The following is an 11,830-nucleotide window of genomic DNA, read 5'->3' on the forward strand; positions in this document are numbered from 1 at the left end:
CTTCTGGAAAGGAAGGCTCTTTACTCTTTGCCATGCGTCTACCTTTTGAATTTTATACCATGTGAATGCATTTTCTGTTTGAAAGGAAATAAATACATCTACAGGATAAATTACCCTCTTCCCTCAACAAATAAATAAATAAAAGGATGGAAGGGGACCTGCAGTTTAAAGAAGACGCAAATGACTTAGCAACCCATTAAAATGTGTGGCCCTTATTTGAACCTTGATTCAAAAAAATTGAACTTAAGGAAAAGTTCTTACGACATTTTAGAACCACTGGAAATTTGAACAATGACTGGATATTTGACGATATTAAAGAACTACTGCTAATTTTTAAAAGTACTAAAAGAAATACAACCAGAATGCTCCTTAGAAGTGAAGATGGTGAGACTTCAACTTGCTTATTTTGGACATGTCATCATGAAAAGCCAATTGCTAGAAAAGGACATCATGTTTGGTAGAGGGTCAGTGCCAATGAGGAAAACCCTCAAAAAGATGGAGTGACACAATAACTACAACCCAAAAAACCAGGAGATTCAAATATACCAAGGATCATGAAGATGGCACAGGACTGGGCAACATTTCATTCTATTATACATAAGGTCACCATGAGTTGGAGCCAACGCGATGGCAACTAACAACAACAAAAATGTGTTTAATAAAGGAGTCCTTATCTTCAAGAGATATCATGGAAATATTTATAGATATACAAACCAACTTGTCAATATAAAGACAAGTATATGATGTTTGGGATCTACTTCAAAATTAATCTGGACTGGGGGAAGCGGATAGAGAGTATAGGGGAAATCAATAGTGACCAGGAGTTGATCATTGTCGAAGCTGGTGAATTTACTATACAATTCTCTCTACTTCTGTTTATCTTTAAAATTCTCATAATAAAGTTTATAAATTAATGAACGAATATTTAGAAACAACAGTACAAGCAGTCTTGGTAGTCACTGAGATCCAAGTTCACTCCCAGCTTTCAACTATAGTCAAGCCTCAGTTGTCCCTGGGTTGATGAGTTACTTGTGGAAAATAAGCTTTAGGCTGCTCTAGCTACTGCCATTCTGGTAAATGTCTAGGTCATGCAAATATAAGTTATCCTAAGTAAACATCAATAAGAAAAATTTATCACTCCAAAAACAAACAAAACAAATTATTTTGGAGGGCTCCCTTCCATTGATGTGAACAATTAGTGTTGGCTGCACATACAGACAGGACCTCATTAAGGTGGAAAACTAATGATGTAAACTAACTCTCCATTTCAAATCAATGAATCTCCCTAAAGTGTCCAACAAATGGAAAGGAGCCATGCAGGACACAAATATGATACAAAACCTCTGCCTGCCCTCACGGTGCTTAGATTCCTGAACGGGAGTCTTTCAAATTCAGGTACTGGATGGTCCCCTCTAAAAGAAATAAATAATCCTGGCAGATCCCCCTGATTAATCTACTTTTCATTCAATTTTAAAATTGAAATTGAATTACTTTTATTCAATTATTATTTATCATACTGTTTCTTAAGATGTACAAACATAAAGCTAAGCACAAACTTCTTTTAGCACTTTCACAATTATGGAGACTGTCACGGATTGAATTGTGTCCCCCCACAATATGTGTCATCTTGGCTAGGCCATGATTCCCAGTATTGTGTGGCTGTCTTCCATTTTGTGATCTGATTCGCCTCCACTTTGTGATGTGTTGTAAATCCTAACCTCTATGCCTGTGACTATTTTCCCATTTCGGAGGGAGCTGTTATGTTAATGAGGCAGGATTAGGTCACTTTACTATGGATTAGGGTGAGATGCAACACCCTCACTCAGGTCACAGCCAGGATCCAATGTAAGGGGAGTTTCCCTGGGGTGTGGCCTGCGTTACTTTTTATCTTACAAGAGGTAGAAGGAGAGAGAAGTGAGCAGAAAGGGAGGGACCTGACTACCACCAAGAAAGAGTAGCCAGGAGGAGAATGCATTCTCTGGATTCAGGGTTCCTGGGCTGAGAAACTCCTAGACCCAGTGGAAGATTGACGCCAAGATACATGTAGACCTCCAAGGAACACCAGGCCCACAGATGTCGAAAGAAGACAAGGACTTTATCCTACTGCTGGCAAACTGAATTCAGACTTCTAGCCTCCTAAATACAGAGAGAATAAATTTCTGTTTGTTAAAGCCATCCACTTGTGGTATTTCTATTATAGCAGCACTGGAAAACTAAGATAAAGACAAAAAAAATTTACAAGTAAATACAAATAAAATTACTTGACCAGTAAATTTAGATTAACAACATTAATGTAACAAGACTGATGCCTGTTCCTGGGCAGGGCCTGAGCGTCCCCGTGCACAGGCTACTGGGCGCAGTGGGATGATGCAATTTTGTGTCCCTTTTCTCTGCTGGGACCACTGCTGCAGCCTTCATTTTACAGTGCTCTGTGATAATTTGGTGTTCACTTGATGCTACCAATGATCCCTGGGTGGTGCAAACAGTCTGCACTCGACTACTAACCTAGAGGTTGGTGGTTTGAACCCACAAAGTGGCGCCACAGAAGAAAGGCCTGGCGATCTGCTTCTGTAAAGATTACTGCCAAGAAAACCCTACGGACCAGTTCTACTCTGTAACACATAGGGTTGCTGTGAGACAGAATAGACTTGACAGCAATGGGTTTTGATGCTATTGCATCTTTTCTGCACTAAGTCCACCTCTGTATTTTTCTCTTTAGTGGGGTTTACTTGGCTCCAAACTCATCAGAATTCCACACACAAATGGGGGGGCACCGAGCTGTGTGGTTATCTTAACGACTCAGGATGGAGTTATTAAAATTTTTCTGATTACTGTTAACATGAAACCAAGGTCTGAAAGTTCTCAATTTCATAAGAACACAAGGAACATCAAGAGTATCTTCTGAAAAAAAAAAAAGAGTATCCTCTGGGCCCATGACACTAGGTGGAATGTTACGGTGCTACAGCAGGAGAGCAGAAAGTGCCATGGGAATGCGGATGAGTGGTCACGTATATTTCAGAAACAATCTGAGCCATTGTCTCACAGGACTGAATCAAGAATTATTAAGTTTAAGCACATGCTTCAAAAGAACCGATGGGTAAATACTGCTGAAGGGCCTCGTTTAATTCCATCAAAGTCCTGACGTCCTGCTTCAGCTCCCTCCAGCTCCGTGGTCCTGAAGAACATGGCACTAATCTAGACCCCACAGAGTCAAAGATCCATTTCCAATATCAGTTCATATCACTGTAAGATACTACTACAATTGTTGTGCGTATCAACATTGTGTAGTTCACACCACCTAAAGAAACTGGGTGCAAAAACACACCAAGTGATGCCACTGTGAGGTTAGCTGGACTTATTGAATGGCCTGGCTTCCCAGCAAGAGAGCAGCTGGCACTGTTTAAGGAAACTGGAAAAGTGGAGCCACTCCTTGAACAGAATCCTCTTCTTCATGCCCTCCCAAACACTATGATTCAATTTCCATTTGCTTACCCTTTACTCAATCTAAATATGTTCCGTTTAGAAGGTTGTTCCTTATTCGGAGATACTGACCATGCTACATTTCTGCTGCTAAAATATCTTTTCTTAAATGAATTGGTGGTGGTGATAGATGAAAGGACTTTATTATTTCCTTCTTTGGAAAAATTAAAGTTTGGCAATCCTCTGTTGGACTTCCTGATTTTTATTTTTTACTGCCCTCCCTGGCATGACTAAGTACATTGTACACAAACACGCACTTGTGACTGTGCACGAGTGGGGGCGATTTTTCAGAGCATCTGTCTCTTTTACCCTAGAGAACCTGGACAGAGTGTAACTGACCACGCCACCTCCCTTGCCTCATATCACATCACACAGTGTCTGTGGTGTAACTGATTGATAATGTGGACACCCAGCAACAGAGAAAAGACCAGAAAGCATGACTCTACATTAGGCTGGCTAACACTTTGAAAAAACAAGTTCAAGGCAACTCTAAAGCAGACTCAAATAAAAGCAAGATGGAGGCTAAGGCACATTTGCAGGAAAGAGAAAAATACAATAATTTATAAAGATAAAGCAGAAGTGTCTTTGAGAGATCATGACCAATTCAGGGAGGATCTGGAGCCACAGAGAACCCTAAGAGCACATAGAAATCAGTGTGGCTGTAGGAAACTCAAATATGAAGAACCTCAAAATTCCCTTTGTAGAGTTGGCATCAGTGAAAACTTTATTTGTGAGCAAGGCTGTGTCAGGTTCAGGCCTTGGAGGTAGAAAAGTGATGTGGAGAACCTGGGACACACTCCCAAAAGGAGCAACAAAAACTATGTATAGGTTTGGGAAAGACGCTTCACAGAGGAGTAGATCTAAGTGGTGGCTTTTCCTGGGGTGAGAGAAAAGAAGGGGTGGGGCAGTTAACAAAGCTACCCAAACAGGAAGCCCTATGATGAAGGGCAAGGACAAATAGACTCGGCACTGTGGGCAGGAGACAAGATTAGACATGATAGAAATGTTGGAAATTAGACACGATAAGGGGAAGGGAGGGTGGAAGGCTGCTCTGGAGATCATGGGAAAACACAGCAAGCTTTCCCTGGCAATTCCAGCACATTCCTCTCAGAGGGCAAGGTGAAAGGCCAAAGGCCCAGACCAGTTCCTCATTCTCAGCCCTACCCCACCTTCATAGGCTGACAGGAGAAGCTCTCTACCGCACCCAGCTTCAGGCTTAGAGCTGTGGGACAAAGAAAAGTATTTGCCCACAATTTGCCCCAGATACCCACAAAATGCTTTAAGATGTCCATGCAAACTGCTGCCTAAATAAAACTGGTTCTTAGTATCCTTAAGGTCCCTCAGTGGTACAAATAGTTTGTGCTCAACTACTAACCTAAAGGTTGGTGGTTCGAACCCACCCAGCAGAGCTGCAAAAGGAAGGCCTGGAGATCTGTTTCCATAAAGATGATAGCCAAGAAAACCCTATGGCGTAGTTCTATTCTGTAACACATGGATCGTCATGAGTCAGAATTGACTGAACAGCAATGGGTTTGGTTTTGGTTTTTCTTAGCATCCTTAGAAACAAAAAACAGATACCTAAAATAGATGGCTTTCTTAAAAAAGTGTCATGGACACTCTTCTCGTACTGAACAATCAAGAAACGTTAAGTGAAAAAAACAAGATTCCAAAAAAGGGGAAGAGGATAGAATATTCATAACAAAGTTTATCCTCGGCTGAGTTCTCTAGAGAAGCAAAACTAATGAAGCATGTATATATATACATGTATATACATTTATATTATACACACACACACACACACACATACATAAAGATTAATCTCAAGGAAATGACTCATGTGGTTGTGGAGGTTGGCAAGTCCCAAATCTGTAGGTCACGTGTGGGGCTGGAGGCTGCTCCTGACTCACGTGGTCGCAAGAGCTGATGAATCCCAAATCAGTAGGTCAGACAACAGGCTGTTGGCCCATGGGGCTGAGGAGGCTGGCAAATTCCAGAATTGGCAGGCCACTGGCTCACAGGGCTACACAAACTGGCAGAAGCTGGCAAATCCCGGAATTGGTAGGTCAGACGGTAGGCTGGTGGCTCAAGTACCAAGAACCAGTGGTCAGATGATGACAAGCCAAATGCAGGATACAGAGCAATAGCGAGCTTTGCCAGAGCATCCATATACATTGGATGTAGGTCACACCCTCAAGGAAAATCCTCTTATACCAGATACTTGAGTAAGGGTGTGACTCAAGATGCACCCCACATTAATCCTGCCTTATTAACACATAGAGGTTTAGGATTTACAACACATAAAATGGACAATAATTACACAATACCACAAAATGGAGAGTAATTACATCAGTGCACAAAATGGAAGACAATTACACAATACTGGGAAACATGGCCTAGCCAAGTTGACACATAACATTAACCATCACACAGTTGCTTATAACCCATTGCCATAGAGTTGATTCCAACTCACAGTGACCCAATAGGAAGAGCAGAACTGCCCCATAGGGTTTCCAAGGCTATAATCTTTACAGAAGCAGACTGCCACATCTTTCTCCTGCTAGTGTGTTTGAACTGCCAACCTTTCGGTTAGCAGCTGAGTGCTTAACCATTGTGCCACCAGGACCCCTTGAAGTTGCATATAGTTGTATAAAGTATCTTGGATGTGCATGGAACACCTTTGGAGGGTGAAGAAATTCATAATGCTGGTTGCCTCTGAGGAGAAAAACTAGGTGGCGGCGGGTAGGAGTATACACAGACTTATTTACTACCTCTAATCTTTTGTGCCCTTTGAATATGTTCCTTCATCGTGTGAATGCATTGCCTATTTAAAAAAAAAAATACAATTTGATTAAAAACATAAAAATTTAACAAATTTTACTTAATTTCTAAAAATAAAATAGTGTTTATGCAATGAGCCAAACATACTTGTTAATCCAGACAACTGTGTTCCTGGGCCTGGCACACACCAGATGCTCAATTTGTTGAACTTAATAAACCTCCTCTTAAAGACAACAAAAGAAAACCAGAAACCAGGCAAACCTAAGGTACCAGTGCTCCAATTCTCCAAATAAGCTCTTTACCTGTCTGCTAGGTAACTACTGCAAAAGATCAGAGGCTGCGTCCTGTGTAACAAGCCCTGTACCCAACTGCATAAGCCTCACGGGTAACAGTAGTCCGATCATCCGTCTACACCAGTCATTTCATAAACAGAAAATATTTAATCCAAAACTGTGATGCCCTGAAACCAAGACAACAAAAATAAATTCTCAGATATGAAAACGATCCCTAAGAGAGAATTAGCACCTATATGTATCAAGATGGAGCCCTGGTAGCACAGTGGTTAAACGCTTGGTTGCTAATTAAAAGGTAAGCAGTTCGAATCCACCATCCATGCCTTGGAAACCCTCTGGGGCAGTTCTACCCTGTCCAATAAGGTCGCTATGAATCAGAATCCGCTTGATGGCAATGGATTTGGTTTTTTGGTTTATGTATCAAGATGGACACAGCGTAGGTGTTAAAACTTTCCTTAGCCACGCACAGGCCAAAAAGGCTGGACCAAAAAAGCTGCTGTAAACTGCTAACGTCAGAGCATAAGAGACAGCCTGAACTTCCAGAGTTCTGCTTCTGGGGACAGTTTAGCCCTGGATGAAACAAAGGCCTAATACCCCATGCCCTATGTCATCTATACTCTAAACTGGTCAAGGGATTCCCAAAACCCACACTGCAACAAAAATTGGAATACTGTGAGCAAGCTGTAGGTCACAGCAGAACATCTGTCACATGGAATTCCATTGTACCAGAAGTCTCTCTCTGCCAGGAGTTTTTCAAAGAACCACATTTTAGGCACAGAATAAGACAGACTCTGCCCTTGTTTTCCGTAGGACCAAAGAAATTGTTCTGTGCCTTGGGCAGGTATGCTGGGCAAAGGCAGTGGGGAATCACTGAGCTGTCTGTGGGTTCGGCCACAGATCAGCAGGAAAAAGGGGTAAATGCAGAACGCAAGGAATAGCAATGAATGCGAAGCCCTTTCACCAAGACATGAGAAATGCTAGAGAAAGATGGAGAGGGAGGGACTTGTATTAACACACAAGCAAAGAAACAAAAACAGTTCTAGGATGGTAGGGCTCTGTTGTTGTTGGTTGCTGTCAAGTTGGTTCTGACTCATAGCGACCCTATACAAAAAACCAAAACTCAGAATCAACTCTTAAGAAAAATGAAAGAAAAGAAACGTGCCCATCAGTGAATAATAATACTTTTTGACTTGTTCTAGAAAACAGTTTAAAAAAAAAAACTAAACCAAACACATTGCTGTTGAGTCAATTCCAACTTATAGCAACCCTATTTTTTATAGGACAGAACACAACTGCCCCACAGGGTTTCCAAAGAGTGGCTGGTGGATTCAAACTAATCTTTTGGTTAGCAGTCATGGTTCTTCACCAGTGTACCACCAGAGCTTCAGGTAAAAATAGAGAAGGGAAAAACCAAAGCTGACTGAACTCCTGCAAGAAATAAAGATAACGGGCATCTTTCAATTGAAAGGGAAGCGGCTGACAAAATGATAGCAGCTATTCACCTTTCTAGAAGGTGATACAGGCAATGAAAGTGAAAGCAAAAAGGGAAGAAAGGGTATCTCCCACACTAAAACAAGGGGAAAAAGGCCATTCTACTGCACTTGCCATCTGGCTTATTTCAAGCTCTAAGAAAGCGCAGGACAGACGCAGATAAACCAGTGGACAAGCGAGACTACCCAGCCCCGCGCTCTTGTTTGGGCCAGATCAGGCAGGCACTGCTGTGCTCCCCTTATTCGAATGACTAAGTAGCGTGCTTAAATGCATTTGACACATGATCCCTGAACTTCCGAAAAGCACTTAATACAGTGGCTCATGAAATCTTAATCTAAAAATGTTCATCCATTTATAATCAAGCTGCATCACACTGACAACTGGGGAGGAAGGCCGAACGGAGGGAAGGAGTACATACTTGGAAGGATGCCACGGGCATTGGTATTATCAGGGATTTTGCTTACCATTTTGAGGGTTCTTTCTTTTTTTTAAAGAATTAAAAAAAAAAAGATTTGGGATCGAAAAAGGGAGTAATAACAAGGGGTGAGGGGACTGGACTACCTGATTCAATAAAAGACAGGAAAATAAAGATAATGTGTCTCAGAAAACTCCACAGACATGGGGGGAGGGGGATAACAGGAAAAAGGAAAAAATGCGGGGGAAAAAAAACTCCTGAAAAGAAATATTGGGTGACAATTATGATAAAAAAAAAATACATAAAAAGGCAACAGAGCACTACATTTAGCAAATACTTACACAGTAGTTATTATGTGCCAGGAGGGGTTCTAAATGCTTCAGGTACAGTTAACTCACATAAACCTCAAAATAACCTAATGCAGGTACCATAATTATTCCTGTTTCATAGGTGAGGAAACAGAGGCACAGAGAGGTTAAGTGACTAGCCTAAGGCTACACAGCTAGTAAGAGGCAGAACTGGGATTCAAGCCCAGGCACTCTGGTGCCAAAATCTATACTCCTAACCTCTCTGGGCTCCCCTAGAACTTAAGCACCTGGGTTGAGAGTGCGATAACTAGGTTGAGAATGAAAATTCAAGTCATGCCCTGGCTAGATCCAGGGTAAGAGACTTGTCCCTTAGTCATGGCTCTGTGATGACCAGCCAGCCCTGTGACCTCGCTGGGTCTGTTTCCTCCCTGTGCGCTGGGGAGACTGCATCAGGTGAACTCTATCTAAGATGTCTTCAGCTCCATGCTGACAACGAGCAGTACACAGAGTGGTCTGGTTTCTGACTGGGTATCCAAAGGTTAACTCATCCTAAAACAGGCAGCAAGCTGTGTTAAGATCCTTTCTCTGCCTCCTGACCTTCAGCGCATTATATTGTCCTCTTTATTCAGGCAAATGACAGAAGGCAGTGAAGGGGGAAGAGAGCACTGTCTGGCTTCTCTTTTGGGCTCTGCTTAATGTGGTTGTAACAAAATGGCCCTTGGAAAGCTCTGGGCACAGATTACATTAACTATGACAAACGTACAACCTCTCCAGGTCCTTCTCATGAGTCTGTTTTTGGAACCTGCCTTTGGATCTCGTTACTGGAATTCAGGTAAAGCTGGCAAACTAGTGGTGGAGCAACCAATATAGAGGAGTTGGGAAGATTAACAGTCAGTCCACCAGTGGTTCAAATTAAGGAGTTTCTTGGTGGCTAAATAAACCTCTATCTTCTTGGTATAATCCATTCTCTTTTCTAACACCCATTCTGGACAGCCCAGACTTCAAAATTCATTATGGGGGGAATTCAACACCCACTTCCAACCTAAGGCATCCCCAGAACCACGCTTCTCAAGTGGCATTAAGGGTCAGCCAGAGTGAATATGTAAGTGGAGAAGGACCTTACAGGTGGATCATGCAGTCCCCTCTTGGAAGTCTTCTCCAAGCATCCCTGACAGGTGGGTGCCATCCTGCCTCTGCCTGGCACGCAGCCTCCTGCGCTGCTGGACAGCTCTCGCTGTGGGAAAGCCAACGAAGCGCCTAGAACAGTGCCTGGCTCGGGCCATGCTCAGTAAGTGCGCCGCCAAGTGAGTCAAAATCTGCCTCCCTAGAACTTGAACCGATTGATCCTGGGTGCGCCCCTGGAGCCCTGTAACGCAGAGGCCCCTGTGTATCCGGCGCTGTAATCAGGCCCCTCGGCCCTGTCTTTCCAGGTGCGGATCCCGGACCTCCCTCATCAACGCTGGGCCTGCACAGCTTTCCCCAGATCCCTGAGATCCCAAGAGTGCACACCGATGGGGGGATGGCCGGCAGAGGGGCCGCGGTTGGGGTTGTCTCTAACCTCGTTTCCTGGGGCAGGAGGGGACAAAGGGCCTTCAGGAAGGCGTATCCCACCACCACCACCACCCCGCCCCCCGCGGTCCGGGCTACCCCTTGCCAATGGGCGAGCCGGCCCTCGGGACCCCGCGGCGCCAGGTGACAAGCCCGGGGGATCCCCGAGGAGCTGGCGAGCTCAGGCTGCGGCGCGAAGGGCCAAGCCACGCCGGCGCTGGGAACCGCTGGGCTCAGGGGTTCGGCCCGAGGGATCCGGCGCGCGATCCTGGCTTCGCGGAGCTCGCTCGACTGTGATTTTACCTGTACGTGGATGACTACAGCCGCCCAGCTCGCCCCGACTCCGGCTCCTGCAGCTCCGCAGCTGCCGGCGGCGTTCACGGGAATGCAGCCGGAACCCCTGGCCAGCGCGGCTACCGCCGCTACCGGCCCCGCCCAAGCAACTGCCGCCACGCCCCTGACGACCGCTTATGCCCAGCCCCCAACCACGGAACCAACCTATTCATTGGGCGGCCCAGCCGCTCCTCTACTCGCCCGGCGTTCTTGTTGCACCCGGAGAGCTGTCCATTGGTCAGCGGAGCCGCTCCTCAGAGTGGAGGCGTGGCCCTCGGCGGAGAGCTCCTCGACAATTGGTTACATTTGACGTCCCTAGCCCGTGGGCCAAGACGCTATTGGACTAGCCGGCCGGGAGGGAACGGGGCGGGGGAAGGGAGGGTGGCTAGGAGGTGGGCTGTGTTTGATGTTGACGGGGAGCAGGGTGGAGAGAGGGGATCAATTATGACCTCTAACTGGTTTGGGGGCCTGAGTGAGGTCAGATGTCGACTGGGATGGGAGAAGGGAGACTGACTGGTAGTTATGGTGGGGGGTACTGGTGGGGCCAGACCGACCGACTGACTCACCCTTAGTTCAGGACGCAGGGGGCGAAATTTGGAGACTCGCCCAGGGAGAGAGGAGGGAGGGTAGTGAGTTACCAAGCGTCGAGGAGAGGAAGGGTATGGAGGCAGCCGTCTCCGGCCGCTTCCAGCTAACAAAGGGGGAGGGGCGCGTGCCGGGGAGCGTGGGCTTCAGTTATTGTCCCACTGTCTTTGCAATCCTTAACGCGACCCTCGCCCAGGGACCAGCCTGGAATGGTGGGAAGAACGTAGATGTTGGAGTCAGAGCTAAAATTGAGCTTTTTGCTGTGTACTGATTGTACTGATTGTGTGGCCTTGGGCAAGTCGCTTACTTTTCTGTGTGCACTCGGGTATCTTCATTTGGAAACCAAGGGTAACAGTGGTAGTTGATGAGAAGATTAAATCACTCTGGTAAACATTCACAGTGCCTGGCACTCAGTGGGCATTCAATCCAGACTGGTTCCTCACCCACTCATCACCTTCCTTCCACGGAACCAGGCCCAGTTCTAAAATTCTATGAGCCTGAAACTGCTTTTGCAATGGCGTGTGCTTTACCAAGAATAGAACACTTGACTGACTTGAAATGCAACCCCTGTAGGGCACGCAGGGCAACCCCACCAAGAC

At 45.2% G+C, this 11,830-nt stretch overlaps 1 protein-coding gene across 1 annotated transcript in view; it reads right to left on the bottom strand.

The window, feature by feature from the left end:
* The window catches only part of ABHD2 (abhydrolase domain containing 2, acylglycerol lipase), a 120,694-nt gene extending 109,961 nt beyond the window's left edge, over positions 1 to 10,733 (bottom strand). The window contains exon 1 of the mRNA XM_049905374.1: positions 10,617 to 10,733. The gene's annotated coding sequence lies outside the window, so the exon portion shown is untranslated. The remainder of the gene's footprint in view (positions 1 to 10,616) is intronic.
* Positions 10,734 to 11,830: the final 1,097 nt, after the last annotated feature.

Source organism: Elephas maximus, chromosome 13, assembly GCF_024166365.1.
Source record: "Elephas maximus indicus isolate mEleMax1 chromosome 13, mEleMax1 primary haplotype, whole genome shotgun sequence".
Lineage (NCBI taxonomy): Eukaryota > Metazoa > Chordata > Mammalia > Proboscidea > Elephantidae > Elephas > Elephas maximus.